This window comes from Bos grunniens, chromosome 9, assembly GCF_055505025.1.
Source record: "Bos grunniens cultivar Pamir isolate PY7600 chromosome 9, Bosgru_T2T1.0, whole genome shotgun sequence".
Classification (NCBI taxonomy): Eukaryota; Metazoa; Chordata; class Mammalia; order Artiodactyla; family Bovidae; genus Bos; species Bos grunniens.
The window spans coordinates 27359404-27381104 of NC_141173.1; the positions used below are offsets into that span (position 1 = coordinate 27359404).

General features: G+C 38.5%; 1 protein-coding gene and 1 long non-coding RNA gene across 4 annotated transcripts in view; one reads left to right on the plus strand and one right to left on the minus strand.

The window, feature by feature from the left end:
- The window catches only part of NKAIN2 (sodium/potassium transporting ATPase interacting 2), a 1179899-nt gene that overhangs the window by 112951 nt on the left and 1045247 nt on the right, over positions 1-21701 (minus strand). The gene's annotated exons all lie outside the window — the stretch shown is intronic.
- LOC147365719 (uncharacterized) lies at positions 7123-18143 on the plus strand. The gene is made up of 2 exons (XR_015132678.1): positions 7123-7890; positions 14031-18143. It is a non-coding gene; the product is annotated as an uncharacterized LOC147365719 (long non-coding RNA).

Here is a 21701-nt window from a genome sequence, read left to right on the forward strand (position 1 = left end):
TAAGAAATTCCTTGGCGTAAACTAAAGCTTCTTAATTCAAATCTGGACAGTAAGCAGCTTTTAACTTATTTTCCCTTACAGTGAAAACTGACTTTATTCCTGTTCAGCCCATGTTCCTACCTGCTGTCATTTTGGACACAGTTTCATTTTAGTCCGTAAGGTCTCTCATAATAAACAAGTACCTTCCCAAACGGCCAAGGTCTAAGGTACTATTACCTCTGCTTGTCGAAAACAAACAGTGCCCAGCACAGTCGTCAGCGGGAAGGACTCAGATAACCATAAAAGAACTGAAATTTCAACCCTGGCTTTTGCTGCTCGAAAGAAGGGAAATGGATAAAAATAAAAATCTTTGCAGGTGCAGCAGTAAGTCAGAGATCTTTATATGTGTCACACACACACACACACACACACACACATCAGATGACCATAATGAAGGTGCTTATAGTTCTCCATCAGTTCAGTGATGGTACAGTAACATTCAGCGGCACACTGTAAAGTATAACCATGTGGCTCAGGGGCTTCATTGTGTTTGCAGAGTTATTAGTTGTTTCTGTGTCAGCTTACCTTATTCAGACTGCAGGTGAATAGCAAGTATTCTACGCTACACAATATCTGTAGGATGGGCTAGGTGTTTTCTTCCTACACTGAGGTCCTTTTACACCACATCCATCCAAAATAGTGCATGGTCTGCCAAAAGTCCTCAAAGGAATCAGCTGAGGAACTTGTTAATGTTGCTCAGGCCCAGTTTGATTTGATATTTGATTCAGTAATCTGAATGTTTCTACTAATAATATGTGGATGAAGTGATTCTAATGTATGTCATTTGCAAACCACACTTTGAAAGAGTGTCTAAAATTTCAGGTATAAAAATGCTGTTTCACACCTATTAGGATGACTACTATAACACACGGAAGAAAGAAAATAACAGGTATGGATGAGGATGTTGAGGATGTGGAGAAATTGGAATCCTGGTACATTCTCGATGGGAATGTAAAATGGTTTGGAAAACAGAGTGGCGATTACTTAAAAAATTAACAATAGAATTAAGAATATGATCTAGTAATTCCACTTGGGGGTATATATTCACAAGAATTGAAGACAGAATCTTAAAGAGTTATCTATATAGCAGTACTGCTGCTGCTGCTAAGTCGCTTCAGTCGTGTCGGACTCTGTGCGACCCCATAGACGGCAGCCCACCAGGCTCCCCCGTCCCTGAGATTCTCCAGGCAAGAACACTGAGGGACTCTAACTTTCTATAATTCCAAGACATAAGAGAAAGTGGGTAAGAATTATAGTAAAAATCCTCCTACTTAACCGACTGGAACTGTGCTAACATTGAAATACTAAATAGTTTATTATCAATTTCAGATATGCCCAATGTAGAAGGAAGTTCAGTTCATTGTGCTTTCCATGCTTGAAAGTGAAGTCGCTCAGTTGTATCCGACTCTTTGGGACCTCATGGACTGTAGCCTACCAGGCTCCTCCGTCCGTGGGATTTTCTAGGCAAGAATACTGGAGTGGGTTGCCATTTCCTTCTCCAGGGGATCGTCCTGACCCAGGGGTCGAACCCGGGTCTCCCACCTTGCAGGCAGATGCTTTACCCTTTGAGCCACCAGGGAAGCCCCATGCTTACTCCTGTTCATAAAAATTCTTTGATGATATTGATTCTTTGAACAAAATGGCGAATAATATTCCTTAACATAATAATCTTGGCAATTCTACTATATGTGGAGGAGAATGAAGAATAGAAACTTCAGTATTGGGACCTGGATTTAATCTTGTCTCCTCCAGAGTCTAGAAATATTCTCATCCTGAAGCTTGTAGATCCTGCCTTTCTCTTCTCCAAGTGGAGCAACCTAGCTCTGGGCTGCTCTGGGCTCCAAGGACGTGAGGTCACCTCTTGCTGTGGTGCTTCTCTGCCAACACAAAGCGGGACCAGACATCCAGTTTTGAGTCTGAATGGCCAGCCTCTCAGGTCTTTACTAATGGTGCCTAGAGTACCGTTGGAACACTGGGAAATACATGCTATTTCCACTAAAAATTTCAAAATCTGCTTGACACAGAGCTGAGGAGTGTTTGAAAGGTAGCAATTTAGATATTTTAAGATTCCAAATAAGCCTGTTTTGGCACAGGTTTAAATTATTTAAACCACGCATATATCTTTTTCTCATTATAATTTGTTCCACTTAATTTGCCATAGCTTACAATTAATTGATCTACCTTCCTGTATTTAATGGGAAGCAACAACAATGAACTTGTCAGTTGTTGGTCGAGGTGAGAGATCCCAAGTGAGTCCTGTGACTCATCAAGAGGACTAAAATTTCCTGACAGCTGTGTTGGTCTTTGCAAAAAGTCGAAACGCTCCACCCATCTATTACTATAGAAGACTCTGACACATGGTCCTTGTGCTGCTTAATTACACATTTCTTTTCCACTCCAGTTAACATATTTCACTTATTTGTCATTTCTAATATTTTAGCTAAAATTATGCCATTTTCTTCCTTTCAGTTTGACTGATAGCAGGAATTTTGATTGCCAGGAAAAAAATACTTCAGTCCTCTAAAGTAAAAATGAGGATCTAATCAGCAAAAAGCCCTGAAAGAATCTGACATTCTCTTTAGGAGATGATTGGCTGCCCATAGACCAGAGTGTGTGGGGGAAACTTGCTTAAGTCTCTGTTATTTGATTAACTTGTAAAGGCTAAGATCAACTGACAAATTCAATTATACATTCAAATTATATTTCTAAATTGGCTTAATTTTTTAAAGTGATGAATGAACCATAGGGGAAAAATTCCATTACACTGTGAATGAGAAGGAATAAGTCCCAACATTAATAGTATGCCAGTGCACAGGACTTCTCTATTTCTCTTGATTAGCTGGATGGGTTTAATAAGCAGGTCTATAAGTTTATTGGTCAATTGTGGTGTTTACTTTCTAGGAAGAGAAAGCTCTTTAGGGTACAAAAGAGATAAAAAAGTGATGGTGTCCTTGGAAAAGTAACAAAAGTTCTCTTGAGCTGATTTTATCTTAGTAAAGCAGATCATAAATAGAGAAAACTATTTGTCTACAAATTGTCTTGAAAGGTACAGAATTTGCTAATGATTGCCTAGTAGGAGCAATTCAGGAAGAAGACATTGCTGATTGCAAGAGACATTTCTGAGTTAGATTCTAATACAGTAACATAGTGATAAGTAATGTGTTGCTAAACATTTGCCCCCTCTGGAGACTTAATGTACCATAGTCAGGAAAAAAGAGAGAAATACTCTTCATATACTCTATTAAAGTTTGAATGATTGTCAGCACTTGAATATAGTAAATTCCAGTTTTATGGAATAGGTTGTGACCAAGACTATTACATAAAAATCGATTTTTACACAAAATGGAAATTAGTAATTTATCCCAAGAATGTTATTGAAAAAAATAGTCTATTTGGTTAATGACAGATGATAAAGCATACTACTATTTCTCCTTTTTCTTTCTATGCTGATAAATTAGCACACACACAAAATCAATAAAATTACATTTAAACTCATAAGTATTATTTAAATCTTCTTTACTAGGCAGTCATTTTTGCCCATCAAAAAGGGCACATTCAATTGAATTTTTACTCCATTAACAAATATTATGGATTGAGGCTTATTCTTTTTTACCTGCAAAAATTAAATGATTTAAATTGACTTCGAAAGAGAGCACTTCCCAACCAGCCACCTGTGAAGGTAGTTGTGAAGACAGGCAGGATACAATGTTTGGAACTTTTTTGTTTCTTGCATAAATATCATTTTTGAGCACTTATTTTCTGCTAAGACATGTTGCAGATGAGGAAACAGGGGCTAGAGAAATTAAACATGTGCTAAATCATACAACCCATTGGTGTCTGAATGCTAAATGGTATAGTTGCAAAGTTTATGAATTTTCTCATAGTACTCAATATATTAAAAGACAATGAGCAAAAAGTATACATAACAGTTCATAGCTGCACTATTCATAGTAGCCAAAAAGTAGGACCACCCAAATGTCCATTAACTGAGGAATTGAAAAACAAAATGTGGCACATTCTACCATGGAACATATTTGACCATAAAAGCGAAGTAAGGATGCATGCTACAATGTGGATGAACTTAAAAATTTTATGCTAAGAAAAATAAGTCAGTCACAAAAGACCACATATTCTATGACTACCCTTACATAAAATATCCAGAGTAGGCAAACCTGTAGAGATAGAATGTAGACTTCCAGTTTGCAGGGGCTGGAGGAGGTGGGGTTGGAGAGTGGCTGCTAATGGGTTCAGACCTCTATTTAGAGTGGTAACAGTGTTCTAAGCTTAAATTGTGCAATCACAGGGTTGCACAACTGTGATTAGACTAAAAGTCATTGAATTGTATCCTGGAAATGGATTAATTTCCTGGTATATGAATTATGTCTCAATTTGTTGTTAAAAATAATTTGGTTATTCAATGTCACAATGATCCCATGCTTTTTCTTCATTTTACAATACTCAGTGGATGTGTCCTCGGAGATAAAATCATGTAACTCAGAGATCATTTTGAATATGCCTGGAAATCATACCTCTCCTAGAATTCTGAACCGTCAGCATATCTCCTCACTTCCATTTACTCTTTCATTTTACAGAAAAAAATCCCAGCTTAATCCTCAGTAGAACAGGCACATTGCTTCACCAATGGCCAGAATAGGAGCATGTTAATGATGCATACAAATCCCAGAACACACAATTAATTCATAAATATAGGCTTTTAATGGTAGAATTCCAGTTATCTTGGTGAGAGAGATATACTTTTTAATATTAATATAATGTGGCTGAATTAGCGCTATTTCTTTCAAAGCAGTTACCAAGAGTGGATCACTACATGCTCTGAATGTTTATTGACTTAAATGCTTATTTTTATTACAGCGCTTGTTATCGTCACCCTGGAATTATTTTAGAAAATTTTGACACCTTCTCTTGAACACTGGAAATTAGTTCTTTGGGGCTGAATTTTATTTTTGAGATACGACAAAGCAAATTTAATATGACCAGCAATCACATTGAGTAATGCCGTGGGGGGCTTCAAAAATCAATATCCATCTTGCTTCTCCAAAAGATGAATTTCAAATTATTTTGAGTAATTGCTGTGCAATTCATTTGATACATTACATGTATTTATTGAATCTCAACAGTTTCCTTAAACACTGGGAAAATGTCCTGTTATATAAGGTGGCATCAATGAAGAGACAAGTAATGAACATTTACTATTCTGCAATTTATGAAATGATTTTCACAATTTATCTCAAAAATTTGAAGAACAGCTGCAGGTTTTCTATCCTGTTCTAAGTGAATGAGAGGAAATTAAATAATAATGAGAAAGCGATAGAGCAGGAATCAAAATTAGATGTGTGTACAATAGTTCTGGACCTTCCTTTTTAATTAGGATGTTGCATTACAGTTGTACAACACTTGTTTAGCTAACACACACACATATATAATGGTATTCACCCATTCATTCATTCATTCACTTGCACAGAAAACATTTATTGAAGGTCTACCATGAGGCAGGCACTCTTCCAGGTGCTGGTAGTACAGCCAAGAATAAAGACAACCCAGACTCCCTGCTTTCATGGAAGTTTATCACCAGAGATGATGACCCTACACACGATAAATTAGCAAAACATGTTGTTTGTTAGATGGCACAGGTGCTGTGGAGAAAAACAAAGCAAGATGTGAGGGAGAAAGCCCTGGGGGCTTCCAGAAGCGTTCTAGGCAGAACTCTTGGAAGTTCTAGTAAGAGCCTAGGACGACTGGAGTTTTCTCCATGTGATCATGGAGAAGTGGTCAAGGAGACAAGCCCAGATGATGATGGTGATGTAGATCCTATGCTGAATTTGGCTTTGGCTGTAACTAAATGACAAGGGGGAGCCACTGCAGGATTTTGAGGAGAGGAGTGATAGAACAAAACTCTTGTTTTAAAAGGATGCCCATGCTGTTGTGTTTAGACTGAACTGGGGCAAAGGCGTGTTTCTTAAGGACCCATCTCACTACTCTAGGTTCACAACAGATATTCTCAGACTTGGCATCGTTAGTGTTCGTCACACCACAGCTTGGAAACATGTGTCTTTTGCTTTGCCAACTCAGAAAGCTCCTCTCCAGCTTCCTTCTTGTAGGGAATAGTATAAAAAAGATTGCATAGGAAACCCAAGGTGTAAACTACCCTGTAATTCCTATACCTTGTGGCTACAATAGATACGAACAGAAGTCAAAATAATGTCTGTTACCTAAATATTAGTCCTGAACCTTGAACTCTGGTCACAAAGCAAGATGAAATATTAATTATACAGATTTCTAGACTCTTTTATTATCTTAATGTTATCTCTGTGTTCGTGGTTTAGAAAACAACCTTTGTTTACCAATAGACCCCAGATGCCTGGTGTCAGAGCCCATTACCATGAAAAGAGCAAACAAAAAGAAACTTCATCAGGGTGATTAAAAAAAAAACAACCAAAGACTAGCTCAAACAAGCAACCTACTTGTAGACATTGCTCGTTTTCTAAGGAAACAAATCTGTAGTGGAATTATTTTAGGGCACATATCCTTTAACAACTGCAATCCCTTAACCTAGCCAAATGTCTAGCACTGGGACAACAGATTTAGCCAGAATCAATTGTATTTTGCCTCTGGTTCATGTATGTTGGTGGGGGAGGGTTGAGGGGTGTAGAAGAGAGAGAGGGAAGGAAACCAGGTGGCAGCTTTGTGAAGTTGGCCAGAAGCAGTGACGAGGGGCAGGGATTGATGGCAATGGGCTGACACCTGTATGGGCAACTAGGAATATGTGTTATGACTCGATTCTTTGGACAGATCCTGCTCAGTGCCTCTTATGTGGTCATTGTCCTGGCTGCCTTGGGTGTGACCATGGCCCAGTGGTGTCAAAACAGGTTGATTTAGGAAAGGGCACGTTTAAGGCTTTTTTCTTGGATTCTTCCTAGATTTGCCTACAGAGTAATGATGGTGGTGGGGGGCGGGGGATGAGGGATTCATGGCAATAGAAGGTGATCATAGCTCAAGACGGACCTTCTGGCTCTGACAGCACAGGGAAAGGAGAAGGGATGGAACATCAGAGCCAGAGTGGGCAAGGTGGTGGGGCAGCCCACTCTACTTTGACCTTTGACCTTTCATCTCCCACCCCACCACCTTCCTCAAAGAGCCAGGCAGGCATCTATAGGATGGTGTCACATGACACACACTCACCTCTTCACCCCAACCCAAACTTGTCACACCTTGTTCTGGAGTGTGGAGGGCTAGACTCTACAGCTGATTCTCATTCTTCACAAGTACCAGCTAGGGAGATCAGCACGTGTGACCTGGCTAAGAGAAAAGAGCATGGAAAATGTGCTCTGGAGGGCTCCACACGTGAAGAGCACAAGGTGGGCTGGACTGAAATCCGCTCTTCCACTTACTTTGCAGGAAGTGGATGGCCTTCACAGGGTTAAACTGCCTCATGGATTCTGTCACCTGGGCGCTCAGCCCCCTGCACCATTCTGTTTTCTCAAGGTTCTTGGAATGGATGGCCGGCCGGCAGCGCTCCTCCGACATGAATAAATGTCGCCTGCCACAGCTGGGTTCAGGCTCTCCCCGTTGAAAGGAGGAGCCTCCCATTACTCAGTCAGCCATACCCACTTCCTGCTTCAGAGCCTCCGTTTTGTGGAAATAACCTGTCAGGTCCCATCTGCTTCATGAAGCTGCCAGTCCCCTGAGAGGAGGACCTCCACTCTGCTGTCCTGTCACATGCTGGAAACCCAGAAGGGAATAATCCTTCCAGTCTGCCAGAAATTGCTTTTGTGATACCAAGGCCTGCCTGGGGGAAGCACAATATTCTATACTCAGATGAAAATTAGATTTGTAAGTACACCGCTTTCTTCCCTGGGTGGCTTGCAAAAGTTCTTCTCACCTTTGTTTGTAGGGAGAACTGCAAGGGCTTTAAATTTATAGCCATTAATAAACCGGAGTCTGACTAACGCAATTATTGTTTTCCTATATCAGGCAGGTGTGGAGAAAGCCACAGAATAGACAAAAGTCTTTTCATCGGTGAAAAATGAACGTTAAACTTGCACGTCAGCTCCAAGCAGGCAATGGATTATAGCAGGTGCAATTAATTGCCACTACATTTATTGGAACCTTGAAAACAATTAGCAAGTGTCCTAGTTGATATGACAGACTCATTAATCATTTAATATATTCCTGCAAATTGATTTATCAATCAAATAGCTACCCCTGGTTGAATAACTCATGACTGTGCTTATGGCTCTATTCATAATTCTGGTCTGTTTTTTAAAGGAAACCAAAAGGCTTTAGCTCAATTTAGATCCTTCAGTTTCAGTAGCTATATAGACTACACCTCAGTCTCTCGAAGGTAGAACCACTACCGCAATAGGAGGGATTCACAAAGCAGACATTTGAGAGGGTTTGAAACAAAGTGTTAGGAGCAGCAGCAGCAGCAGCAGCATACATTCTTCAGGGGAAGAAGCGACATTGACAGAAAGGACTTATTTGGGGGGAATGTCTTGAGGACAATGCAGCTGGTCCCTAGGAACAACTAGACCTTGTCCAAGCCAATTCTGAGGTTGCTAAATGAGCAAAAAAGGATTCTTGGAGATATAAACTACTCTAGGTCACTTTCTCACCCTTTTTATCTCTGCTAACATTTCCTTGAATTTCTATATTGATGGTGTGTTCATTGGCATTATCTTTTGGAAAAGTTTTGATTATCAGAACTATTTTTTATTCAGAGTAAAATTTTACCTCCTACCTCTGGAACTACACAGAGTAAACCTTATACTTCTTTCAGGTGACAGCCACTCTAGTATTTGAAAATAGCCACCCTACCCTCTTGAGTTTATTTGGCTCAAGAATGTGATTTTCCATGTATGATGGCTCTAAAATATTATCCATGTCTACATTTTTTAGATGCATTTCCATTTTCTAAAGTTTCACCTAGCACATGATGTTCAAAAGTGACCACAGTACTCCAGTGTGGAGGCGTGAGTTCTAACCAGCTCCATTGTTTGAAATTCTGAAACCTTTTAATGCAACTTAAGCCTGTTTTGTCTTTATTTGAAACTTTCTGCACTTCACTGACTCCTGATGAGCTGATTGTCAATTAAAAATTTGTGAGACATTTTCCTGTGATCTCTGCTAAATCATGTACATCCTATCCTGAACTCTATTTGAGGCTATCCTTCAGACTTTCTTAGGAGAGAATAAAGCTTAATGCCAGTTTATTATGGTGATTAAAGGAAAGAGGTTTCTGGATTTGAAAATTTGCTCCTCTGCTTAATAGCCATGACCAGATACAAGGAATTAAATCTTTCTGAGCCTCAATTTCTAACATATAATAGGAATCACAATAACACCTATATCTAAAGATTTCTGTGAGATTAAATGAGCTTTATAAAGTGTTTCTTTGGAGTGCTTGATACACAGGAATCATTCCATGAAATGTGCACTATTGTTATTATTGTAAATATTCCCTCTGTTATGTATCATATTGGATTTTTTTCCTCCTACCATTACTATTTCTTTATATAAAGCAGAGATGAGTATTTTTAAATATAACTAAGACAAAAACACTATAACTTAAGATCTAAGCCTCTTTTTTACTACCTACAGTAAAACCTGATCTCTCTTATACAGTTAGATATAATGCTATTCTGTTTAACAAGAAGAGCTACTTAAAATAAAACAAGGTATAAAAAACTTCCTTTAATAAGTTCAGTCATTTTATTAATTGAATTGAAGTTTTTTTTTCAGTTGGGAACTCCTCAGTTCCGAGGTAAAGTGCTAGGACCAACTGAAGATCTGTTGCCATGTGGTTGTGGTAGCTGCATGGAGTGCCTTGATGCTCTTTGGCCACTCAGTTATACTGATGGTTTTCTAACTTCTTCCACTATCCTTATTCCTGCATCCAGCTTCTTTAGGTCTGAATTTCTTTGGCCTTGTCAGTTTATTCATTTTGTTCTCTAGAATTTGACATCTTCCAATATCTCTACCTGGAGAAGGAAATGGCAAACCACTCCAGTGTTCTTGCCTGGAGAATCCCAGGGACGGGGGAGCCTGGTGGGCTGCCGTCTCTGGGGTCGCACAGAGTCGGATATGACTGAAACGACTTAGCAGTAGCAATATCTCTACCTGGATTTCCTGCCATTCATTCTTTTTTCCTTGGGACTTTCATGGATTCTTTACCAGTTGAGCTACCAGGGAAGCCCCCATAGAGACAAAATACACATACACACACACACAAAACCAAAACAAAAAACCAACTACCTCAGCTGCCCTATAATCAGGCTTCAGTTAGAATGAAATATTGTTCAATAGCTTATAAGATACAATTTTGTTCTTCAGTTGCTAAGTCATGTTTGACTCTTTGCAACTGCATGGACTGCAGCATGCCAGGCTCCACTGTCCTTCACTATCTTCTGGAGTTGGTTCAAATTCACGTCCTTTTGAGTTGGTGATGCTACCTAACCACTTCATCCTCTGTTGCCCCCTTCTCCTTTTGCCTTCAATCTTTCCCAGCATCAGGGTCTTTTCTAATGAGTCAGCTCTTCGCATCAGATGGCCAAAGTATCAGGTGAGCTTCATCATCAGTCCTTCCAATGCATAATCAGTGTTGATTTCCTTTGAGATTGACTGGTTTGATCCTGACAGTTCAGGAGACTCCCAAGAGTCTTCTCCAACATTACAATTCAAAAACATCCATTTTTCAGTGCCCAGCCCGCTTTATGGTCCCACTCTTATATCCACACATGACTACTGGGAAAATCATAGCTGTAACTATATAGACATTTGCCATCCAAGTGATGCTCTACTTTTTAATACACTGTCTAGATTTGTCTTAGCTTTCCTTCCAAGGAGCAAGCATCTTTTAATTTTTTGGCTTAATCACTGTCAGCAGTGATTTTGGAGCCCAAGACAATAAAATCTGTCACAGCTTCTACTTTTTTCCTTTCTATTTGCCAGGAAGTGATGGGACCAGGTGCCATGATCTTCATTTTTTTGAATGTTGAGTTTTAAGCCAGCTTTTTCACCCTCCTCTTTCACCCTCATCAAGAGTCTCATTAGTTCCTCTTCCCTTTCTGCCATTAGAGTGGTATTATTTGCATATCTGAGGTTGTTTATATTAAAAGCTTAAGCCTTTTATTCAGACAGCTTTGAATTTGAGTTAGAACATCAACATTTTTAGTAGTAACCTTGGACTTCCCAGGTGGCCCAGTTGGTAAAGAATCCGTGTGTCAGTGAAGGTGATGCAAGAGACACAGGTTTGAGTCCTGGCTCAGGAAGATCCTCTGGAGTAGGAAATGGCAACCCATTCCAGTATTCTTGCCTGGAATATTCCATAGACAGAGTAGCCTGGCAGGCTACAGACCATGGGGTCACAGAGACAAGAGCACACATACACACTTGGCTAAGGACATGACTAAGCCTCTTTTCCTCATCCATGAAGTAGGGATAACAGTATTGCCCCAATGTTAAAGGCTTGTTTCAATGATGAAGTGACATAAAGCATTGCAAGGTGTTTAGACAGTTCTTGAGCTAAGTTGTTATTAGCTACCATTCAGTTAAGTTAAAATATATTGATGTCCCACTAAGTACCAGGTACTAGACCACACCAGTGGACAAAAAAATGGTCCCTGCCCTCGGGAACTAATGGATCAATGGTGCTACCACTGTCATCATCATCATCCTTGTTGTCCTGGTTATTTTTTGCCTTGTGTTTGTTATCATCCTTAATCTCTCTAAAGACCCAGTGGCCATCAGCAGTACACATGGAAGAATCTGTAGGTACCTTAATTTATTGAATCCACATTCTCTCTAAGCTTTCCTCTTTTGCTTCACAGTTTTTAATGCTATTTTGACTTTTTTCTCTCTTACATGTGTGTTAGTTGCTCAGTTGTGTCCTACTCTTTTGCGACCCCATGGACTATAGCCCGCCAAGCTCTTCTGTCCATGGAATTCTCTAGGCAAGAATACTGGAGTGGGTTGCCATTTCTTTCCCCAGGGGAATCTTCCTGACCCAGGAACTGAACCTGGGTCTCTTGCATTGCAGACGGATTTTTTACCAATTGAGCTATGAGGGAAGTCTTCTTATACATAATACACACTTATTTCCATTAACTATTTTCCAGCCCTTCTATTTTGAGCTTTAGTCATTTCTATCTCCATTAGGTGTTCAACATTTTAGGTTTAATAGTATGTCTTATGACTTTACTGTGACTCTAAAGCTTATTTGTCTTTTTTTTCCTTTGAGAAATCCTTGTATACCTTTTGAAAATCAGTACATAATTTGCCTGTTTCTATTTGTCCAATGCCTACATCTTTGTAATTCCCCCCAAAGTTACTGAGAGCATCTCAGCAATCTTATTCACAAACTTTCCCAATACCCCGGGATGCAGTTTTACTAAGCAAGAGACTTGAATCCATGTATAGTTTCTAGGTATTCTTTTTTCGACTTAAGGTTTGATTCTGTCTTACCAATGTTCTTTCTCCTCATAACAGTCCATGACAAAGAAGATATGAACAAACAATGCAGCTGGGAACTTCAGCATTTTCTATGTCATCTGCTACCGTTTTGTCAACAATCTTAACAGCAGGTTATTCCTCCCTTATCTGTATCTTATTCTAAACATACTAAAATTTATTTTTACTATTCTATTTATCCTTCAAAGTCTTCACTTGCTTTAGTTAATAACTAAAGTACTTCCAATCTTTTATATATGTATTCCTTTTCAGTGAGAGCTCATAGAGAACTGTCTGCATCCAGATTCAATCATCTTCTAAGTTAACTCTTCCTGCTGTTATCAAATTTGTTTTTGTATGATTAGGATTTTGTTCTGAGCTACATCTATTATAATAGTTTCTTTCTGAGCAATATTTGTTTGAGAGATTTTGGCCATTGACTCCTCTCTATCTTTTAGCAGAAACGTTTTATTTTTAAGAGTAGAGAACATATTTGTGATTAAATCTAGCATTTCTTTCCATGACTATTATAAACATTAAAATAATATTATCACATTTGCAGAGAGTTGCCATGCTTCCATTTTACTGTTAATTAGTTCTTCTTGGGTGGTTAAAATTAAGTGCAGATAAAACTCACTCCCCCTATTGATTCCTCTTTCTGCTAAGAGGCAAAATCATCAGGAAGGTAAATAGAGAATTTCTCAGATGCCCTGATTCAATCAGGATATAAGCCATAGTAGCTGTCCAGATAATGAAAGGCTGTCAGAATTAAGATATGCATATATACACACATGCATACACATACGCATGAATACTCAGTTCTTTGTGTCTCATTTTTTAAATCCTCTTTTTTGGTCCAGAGATTCTACTTTAAAATGGTAGGGATAAGAATTGTACTTATGTGCTCCAAAGTTTTTTTCTTTTCTATATCACACTGAATTTACAAATCCAGATCTGTTTTGGCATTTTCCATATTTCCCTGCAAACTATCAGAGGTAAATATTTGTTAGTGAATCTTATACTTCTTGGCAGATTCTCAATTATGTCTCACATTTGTATCCTGGCACGATAGCTTATCTCCCAATAGACATGTCAGAGCTAGTGTGGGGTCACCTCCTTACTCCTCAGCTAAAGGCATAAACCTTCATGACTAGTCTTGTGCTCTTGGGACTAATAACTATTTTCTGTGCATTTGTCAGAGCAGCCAGTTTTAGGGTATACAGTCTTCTAGTGTTTTTACTTTTATCTTACTACAGTACCACAGGTTAAGGTAGAGTTGAGTGCATGAATTAATGTAGTTACGAAAACATGGTGTGAAAAATGAAAGAAATGTGTGTTAACCCAACAAAATAGAATTTTCCACTATACAAAGTCATCATAGGCAAATAACTTCCAAAGTTGTCCAAGAAAGGAAAGGATGATGAGGAATCTTTGGTGCTTGTGGTTCAAGAATTTTGCTGATTTTTTGAGGTCTGGAAGAAACTTTCCCACACAGAAATCTTCCTCTCTTTTTCCTTTTTTTTTAGTTCTCACTCTGGAAGAGTTATGCCTACCTTTGAAGATTCCCACAGTCTTGAAGGATCATTGCTTTGTTCCAGAAAGCAGTTTTTGTCTTTTTGTGACAATACATTTGGGAAAGGCTTCTGACTTTGCTGACAGAGTACTGGCTGAATCTGAATTTAAATACACCCAGTAGAATGATGGAAACAAATAGTAATGCCCTTTTCTGATGCAACATTTACCCTATCCAGCACAGGAGCTTGAGATGACTTCTAACCCACAGAGATTATTTTTATTTCATTTTTAAATAAAAATGTTATGTGAGTAAAGCAGTGAGCCAGATTCAACTTTATGAAACCATACATTTAAGGAATATATTCGATTTGTAAAATTATCCACATAACATAGAAATAATCTAACTGTATTTTCAGTGCCGTGTTTGCATTTTTAATGACTAAAGAGACTGTCTGGGGTACAAAGATGTAATGACCAGTATCAGAGCATTTGTGTGTTAGGTTAGCTGTTGAAATTTTACATTTTGTTGCTCCCAGAAAGCTAATAAACATTGGTAAGTTAACAGAGCATCAAGGCAGGTAAACAGGGAGTTTGATGAACATGGAAGTCGGAAAGCATCATGAGTTTATTTTTTATTCCTTCTATACATTTCTTGGCTATATACTGCCTTTTTCTGACACTTGACTTAAGTTCTGTAATATATCTAAAGAAGTCACATTGTGAAAGAAAATGAAAACAATGCTGGCAGGAATTTGCTGGCTCTTCATGTTAGCCAGATATGAGATTCATGAAGACAGTTCACAATGCTTACTAATCGTTCAAGTCAACAGAAGGGGTCTTTTTGTTGTTTGTCCTTATATATTTAAGTGCAAATATGTCACACTCCAAAACTTTGAACTTCCATATCCATTATTTATAAGGTGAATATTTTCATGAAATTCCATGCATATATTTTTGGTTATCCACCAGAAATAAATATTAAATATTCAGAAAGGATTCTGAAGCAGTTCAGAATGTGTTGTTTGTCTGATTTTGATATTTTATGGCATTTTAATCATGTTTGTTTGGTATATAGGCAAATATGAATATATAGCTATACTTGCATCTGTTTGTATCTGTCAGTTAAATGTAACCCAATTTTAAACTATTCTCTGAGTTGGAATGCTTTAAAGATACAGACAGATCAAACTATAGAGCCATGTCCAGGGTCTTTGAATCCCTATGGCTGTCCTATGTGGGTTCACTTTAGCTCCAGAGGTCAGTATGACTCTCTCGCCCATTGAGGATGGAAGGACAGAGCTAATATAATTTCCAAAGCATCCTAAAATGGTGTGACATCTTTATTTGGATATGTTCTATTATTGCATATCAGAGTTATATAATAGTTCTGATAAATATGTAAAACTAAATGACCCTCATGGCAGAACTGCTGATGGTCAAAAACAATTCCAAAAATGTTTAGATTGTTAATGTGAAAAATGCAAAGATTCAGACTTTGGTAATGACACACAAAAACCAACACACATGAATCTATGTTAATACTGATTAGAAAAAGAAAAGTTTGTTTACATTTCTTATGTTTCTTTTCCCCCCGAGAAACTATTATTAAATCAGTGATATAGGTAATAGATTCCACTTAACAAATTCCATCTACTTACTTCTCTGTTTCCTTTAATTAGCTGCTTTTCCATTTATTTTTTGATAGTATTATGTTGTATGACTTCCCTGGTGTCTCAGCCATTAAGGAATCTGCCTACAATGGGGGAAACCTGAGTTTGATTCCTGGGTTGGGAATATCCCCTGGAGGAGGGCGTGGCAACCCACTTTGATATTCTTGCCTGGAGAATCCCATGGACAGAGGAGCCTTGCGGGCTACAGTCCATGGGGTTGCAAAGAGTCAGACACAACTGAGTGACTAAGCACATTGTGTTGTTATTTGATTTTTATAAAGCTTTCTCAGATTTTTAGTAGACAGAGAACAAATCATAAAACGTACATACATAAATAACCTGAGTATATTTCAACTAATCTATAAAACCCATAGGGATAGGTGTTTGAACCTAAGCAGCTCAAACAAAGGAAGTCATAGTCAGTGAACTGGCCTTCAGAAACCTTGTTGCCCAGGTTTTTTTTTAAGAAGTTTATGGTCTGGTTGATACATATGTATGTCCTTAATTTAATCAACCAGGGTTTTGTTTTCTATGCCAAAAATTCTAGATCACAGTAATCTATGAGTAAATCGGAGAAGGCAATGGCACCCCACTCCAGTACTCTTGCCTGGAAAATCCCATGGACAGAGGAGCCTGGTAGACTGAAGTCCATGGGGTCACTAGGAGTCGGACACGACTGTATAACTCAAGTAGACAACCTGAGCGACTTCACTTTCACTTTTCACTTTCATGCATTGGAGAAGGAAATGGCAAGCCACTCCAGTGTTCTTGCCTGGAGAATCCCAGGGACAGGGGAGCCTGATGGGCTGCCGTCTCTGGGGTCGCACAGAGTCGGACACGACTGAAGCGACTTAGCAGCAGCAGCAGCAGCATGAGTAAATAAAATAATTTACAATAAGCTTAATTTTGAAAGCTTTACAAGACTTACTCTTCACAGTTTCAAAATTCTAAAACATGATTTAAAAAGCATTCTAATTTCAGTATTTATAGAACACATGTATGCCTGTGGCGGATTCATTTTGATATTTGGCAAAACTAATACAATTATGTAAAGTTTAAAAATAAAATAAAATTAAAAAAAAAAAAAAGAAAAGAGATGATTTCTAGAAGAGCCTGATGTAGTGTATTACTTTTCCTTGGAATCCAAGGAAATCACCCTAATATTGCATTGTCTGAGGTTGGGAAATGAACTTCTGTGTTAGGATGCCAACATTTTTTAAGGCGCATTGTTTCCTCTAGATTTAGTTTCTGTCTGGTATCTAATGTTTCGCTTACTCTAAATGCCTGTAAGCCAGCTTCCAGGTAAACGTCACCGAGCTGACTTGTAATGGTTTTAGGAGGCACTATCATTTACCTAAATTATTAGTTCATCTTTGAAGAAGTCAGATAAAAAGAAGAAGATCATGCTAACCGTTTGCAAACTGAGGCCGTAGTTAATTATCTGACATTTACAAGAGGCTGAACTGTGTATTGAATATAAAGTCCTCCCCCTTGTGACTATAATTTCTAAGCTGTGATGAACCTCTTGCTTTTGGAAGAGAGTTACTGATGTAACTCAACACCTTGGGTTTTTATTAACGAGATGCTGAGTGAACAAAAGTAATACTAATCAATTCAGAGGGAAGTATATTTTTAAGTGTTCTTTCCCACATCTTGGTGAGATCCTTTTAAAATACTTAATGCATGGGTTATTTTCCCTTGTGACTTCCATGATTTTGCCTGATTTTTCATCTATTTCCCATAATGTTCATCTGTAGAACAATGATTAGAGTCACTCACATAAGAGAGTGAAAATAGCTTATTCTGAATATTAGTAATGAGATGTGTTAGAAGCCATCAAAATGTGAAATTAAAAATATATCAGTGAGTCATCTTTATAAACTCACATTCCTTTTAGTATTTGCTGCAAGCAAAGAATCCTGCTAGATTCTAAATCTTAAGTTGCAAGGGGCAAGAAAAAGAAAAGAAAACTTAAAAGTTCCCTCTATTACTTTTTAGATCTAATACCAGTAAGACTGTACTCTATTGGTATTGTTTATCTTCATTTATTTTTTGCAGTATTTTTGTCTGTAAGGCTAAGATTTTGCAAATTACATTGAATTCTTTCTTTTTATAGCAATGTGAAGTTCAAGATAAAAATACTATGCTTTGGGCTGAGAGCTGTTTCAGTTTTTAAAAATATGATCATCTTGTCATCACTTATGAGATTTTATCCACCATTGGAATTGACCCTTTGCAGAACAGACCCTACATGCTGTCACCAGTCGTCACGGCTAGAGGCAACGAACTACAGCCAGAAGGGCGCAGCAGGATGGCATTGACTCAGCAGTATAGAAAGCGGCTCCTTAAGAGGAAATATTCCACAACCCATAAACTACGAAGAATACAAACAGAGTGAATAATTACATATTCACTCAGGCCTGAAAAATCAGTAAATATTTCTTTTCCCCTGTCTGCAAGAGTAGGTACATGTTGTAAATGCTAATTTTCAAATATTGGAAAGACAAGATCATAGTTACAAATAGCAGGGAGGATAAAGATACCAGGACACAATGCAAAACATTCCAGGTTCTGGGGGATCATATTAATAGACCACATTTATTGAGGGCTTAAGATACGTCAGGCACTGTCCTAAATATTTGCTTAGTTTTGTTAACTCATATAGTCCTCCCTTAACCTTGTGAGGTAGATACTATAATTATTATCCTGTGGAAGATCTTATTGCCCAAATATGATTGCAGTGACCTCTCTCAGCCCACATGCTCTTCTACAAGGTGATCTGTCACTCTCTCCATCAGGATGGGGCTTCCCAGGTGGCTAGTGGTAAAGAACTCACCTGCCAATGCTGGAGATATAAGAGACTGTGGATTTAGCCCCTGGGTCAGCAAGATCCCCCAGAGGAGGGCATGGTAACCCACTCCAGTATTCTTGCCTGGAGAATCCATGGACAGAGGAGCCTGGTAGGTTGCAGTCTATAAGGTCACAAAGAGTTGGCCATGACTGAAGCAACTTAGCGTGCACACCATCAGGATAGGGAGTCTAATTCTTCACTTCATGAAGCTGGGACTGCTAAGTCTAGTTCATAAAAGCCTTTGAGCTTTCTCTTGGGTCTCACAGGAGGAAGCCTCCTGGAAAACTCTTGCCCTCCACAGTAAGCTTCCATGCTAGAAGTCCAGGTACGTGGAGAGGTATGTGGTCCAGGGTACGTGAGTAGGCATTCTGGCTCACCCTGGAGTGAGCGAGCCCCCAGGGGCAGCTGGCATCAACTGCCGCCCAGGAGAACGAGCCATCCTGGATGCCCAGTTCAGACGACTCCAGCCGTAGCCCTTGCCATCGTCTGACGGAGCTCCCCAAACCAGGCCCGTGTGGCTGAGCTCGGGCAACCAACGGGACCCCGAGAGATAGAAAATTGTTCTGTAAACCCCTAACCTTGAGGGTCCACATATAATAACAATCAACTAGATTGTACTCCTATTTTACAGACAGGGAAGCTGAAGCACCAAAAAAAGTTTAAAAAGTTACCCAGTATCCCATAGCTAAAAAGTGGAGTTGCTAGGACTGAAATATAGGTAACAACACGTAATCCTTATCCTATACTGCCCCTACACTATTCTAGAAAATACTCTGTGTTTTCTTGGCCGTGACAGAGCTATGGACTGCATGGATGACTCTGATGACCTTTTGTGGCAATTCTTCTGTTCCGAAATAATGTCCCTTCCACTTTTCTACTGACAATGACTTTTTTTTTCCTGCTGAAACATTGAAGTTGGACAGGGAAATTAAAATGGCAAATTTGATACAGCTTTGAAAAATACAGTACATAAATTACTATCACATTAAGATGATTACAGTGTAGAAATGACAGTCAAAAGTAATGAGAAAAGGACCTCTTTTCTAGGGAGCAAAGCAATTATCCTGCATGACTGTAAGTTGGTTGTAAATCTAAGATACATTGCCTGCCTGTTTCTTAACACAGATCTGGTGTTTCTATGTCATTGTTATGTTACTTAATGATACCAATTATTTAAAAATTAAGCACAAGGTCCTTCATGACATGGTATTTATTAGATCCAAGTGGAGGTGATTTCAACTTTTCTTCAGGGTAGCGCAGTCGTTCATGCCTCCTTCCCATGCCTTTCCTATTTTCCCCGAAGCTGTACTTTTTTTTTTTTATACTAACACTTAGTGGAAATTTCTGGCATAAAAAATTAAAAAGGTCAATTTTATGATGAAGCACAGCCGCTTAGATATTCTAAATGGCACCCTAGACTCAAGAAGCTAATTGCTTTTTCACAGCACAACTCTCTCAAGTGCCCACACTGCAGACTGGCCTAGACAGACACCAGGAAGTATCTTGCTTCTGTTTCAAGGTCCACTGGGATGAGCGAGATGAGTGAAGCCATTAAAAAAAAATAGAAATCACCTGGAACCTGTGAAAATTATAATCGAGTAAAACTTACAGTTGTGACCGTCTTAATCCATCTGTCACTGTGTATCTGCCTCATGTTTCATCACCTGTTTGGTCACAGGTGTACTTTTAATCAAATCAGAGATGGCACAACCCCACCAAACTAAGGCTTCTGAGTCTAGGACACCCGGGTGTCATTTCTGGCCCGTCTGGATTGTTCAGTTGCAGAGCTTGGTTACAAGTCCACGAAGTGTCAGGGTGTAAGATACAGGAATTCAAAGGACAGGACAAACTGAGGGCCCGAGTTCTTCCCCAAGGAAGTATTTTTTGAAATAATCGTGTTCTGATTTCTGTTAGTACAAATAGAAATAGTACTATCTGCATGGCTGTTCAGTCACTTAAGCTGTATCTGACTCTTTGCACCTCCACAAACTGTAGCATGCCAGGCTTCCCTGTCTCCTGGAATTTGCTCAAATTCATGTCCACTGAGTTGGTGATGCTGTCTAACCATCTCATCCTCTGCCACCCCGTTCTTCTTTTGCTTTCAGTCTTTTCCATGCTATTTCTCTACTTTATAGGAACAATAAAATTTAGCAATTTGGGGTAGAAACAATACAGGTAGGAAAAGTTAGCTTAAGGGCTGTAAATAAGAAATGCTTCTTAACCTACATTTATTTTGTGGGTCTGAAATCCCACATTGGCTTTTGCCAATGGTGTGGGCTCATAAAAGTATTGTTTATGCAGAGTAAGTATTAAAGTGTCATAATGTTTACCATTTAGGAGAGCTCTAGTGTAATAGAGACACATAAGTGTACTTATAACTACAGCAATATAAAAAATAATAAATATTTCATATGATGGAACAAATTATGAGCTAAAAACTCAGGATCTATGTTAGGTATTAGATGGTTAATGAGCCATTAGATTAAAAATCTATTTAGTAACCAAGGAGTAAGCCAAAGACATTATCTAATTAATTTAATGATATTTATCAATGCAAGGCATTTTTTCCTTATTTTTCTTCTGATTCCCACACATTCTGCCACAATTTTTTTTTTTATCATTTATTGCCTTTGAACAGTTACCTTTGTGTGCATTCTGAAATCTAGTTGATTTGCTTTGGTCATTATAAGGCCTGGGGATTCCTCAGAAGCTCAAGTTACATGTTCTGACTATTAGACTTAGTGATTTTACTTTACTTTAATTTTAAAATGCTTTTCAAGACTTATGAAAGCTCTGGGAGAAAACTGATTAATATTATGATTTCTAGTTTATAATGGAGGTAACAGAGGTGATGTGGAAATAACTCACTGAAGGTTGTGCAGTGAGTCAGTAGAACAGATTCCTTTTCTTTTTCTTTAAAGCCTTGTCTGCTTACTGAGACACTTACTTAGTAAGTCCCAAGTGAACTTCTTTGGAACCCACATTCATAAAAGTGACAATGAAAAAACAGTGGCCTAAATAAGTCCTGCTTCTCTCTGCTGTTGAACAAGTTACCTATGTTGTTTTATTTCAGTCTTCTTGATCGGTACAGCTACTGCTAGTTTTCCTGAATAGAATAGACTCTTTTACACACACACACACACACACACACACACACACAC